The sequence below is a fragment of the Arachis ipaensis genome, chromosome B02 (genome assembly GCF_000816755.2).
Source record: "Arachis ipaensis cultivar K30076 chromosome B02, Araip1.1, whole genome shotgun sequence".
NCBI classification, from domain to species: Eukaryota; Viridiplantae; Streptophyta; class Magnoliopsida; order Fabales; family Fabaceae; genus Arachis; species Arachis ipaensis.
In genome coordinates, this window is record NC_029786.2 from 15843308 (window position 1) to 15844828 (window position 1521).

The 1521-nt window shown below is 22.6% G+C and overlaps 1 long non-coding RNA gene across 1 annotated transcript in view; it reads right to left on the reverse strand.

Annotated features, from left to right (window-relative positions):
* LOC110268738 overlaps positions 1345-1521 on the reverse strand; it is a 9581-nt gene continuing 9404 nt past the window's right edge. Inside the window, exon 3 of the long non-coding RNA XR_002357156.1 lies at positions 1345-1357. This is a non-coding gene — a long non-coding RNA (uncharacterized LOC110268738). The remainder of the gene's footprint in view (positions 1358-1521) is intronic.

Consider the following 1521-nt stretch of genomic DNA (forward strand, 5'->3'; position numbering starts at 1 on the left):
TTTATCAGTTAGAAACTTTAGCTAATGCTATTACAAGTTCTACATCGTTAAAGGATAAGGTATTTAGATAATTTATAAATATGAAGTATTTTTTATTTTATGAGTTAGTTTTTTGAATTGAGTTAGGTCTATTCAATTTTAATTCTAATATAGTATTATAATAATGAAAGATTAAAACATGATAAATTATAATTCAAATTTTAACTAATAGAGTAAGTTATTTATATAAAATTCTTTGAATAAGTTAGTCTTTGACAATTTTTTTTAGCAATTAAAAAAATAAAAAGAAGAGGTTAATCTAATAGTTTAGAGCCAAATTCTTTTTTCTTTTAATCTTTAAAAATATTCGTACAATTGCTATGAGATAAAAAAAATAACTTTCTCCCAATTAAGAATTGAAGCCCTTTAAATTCCAAAGAACTTGGCCTATTATTTGTGCAACAAATTTACTAGTGCATCTAATTCTTAATGATAAGCCTCATTATTTTTTAATATATATATATAATAAAAGCATCTGATTTGCCATTTAAATATTTATATTGTTAGTACTATTTGTTTTTTCTTTTTACCTTGACTACATTCGATGTTTGGCATCTTGTGTCATTCTCTATTCTTCAAATCCTGATAAAAAGTGAGGAGGCTCAAATACAAGACATTAAAACTACAAAAGGCACAAGACAAGACACATCCGAAATTATAATAATAAAAAAACATAATACACATCAACATAAACAAGTGAGAAAACTTAGTTCATGTTAACCGAAAAAAATTAGTTCTCTAAAATTGAACTCTTTTGTCAATCATTTCTTTTAGTTATTAATAATTTTAAAATTTAAAGTGAATTTTTTCATGGAAAAAAAAAAACATGAAGCTCAAAACTTGCCTATGTATTAAGATTAATTTAAGCTTTTATCAGTTAGAAACTTTAGCTAATGCTATTACAAGTTCTACATCGTTAAAGGATAAGGTATTTAGATAATTTATAAATATGAAGTATTTTTTATTTTATGAGTTAGTTTTTTGAATTGAGTTAGGTCTATTCAATTTTAATTCTAATATAGTATTATAATAATGAACGATTAAAACATGATAAATTATAATTCAAATTTTAACTAATAGAGTAAGTTATTTATATAAAATTCTTTGAATAAGTTAGTCTTTGACAATTTTTTTTAGCAATTAAAAAAATAAAAAGAAGAGGTTAATCTAATAGTTTAGAGCCAAATTCTTTTTTCTTTTAATCTTTAAAAATATTCGTACAATTGCTATGAGATAAAAAAAATAACTTTCTCCCAATTAAGAATTGAAGCCCTTTAAATTCCAAAGAACTTGGCCTATTATTTGTGCAACAAATTTACTAGTGCATCTAATTCTTAATGATAAGCCTCATTATTTTTTAATATATATATATAATAAAAGCATCTGATTTGCCATTTAAATATTTATATTGTTAGTACTATTTGTTTTTTCTTTTTACCTTGACTACATTCGATGTTTGGCATCTTGTGTCATTCTCTATTT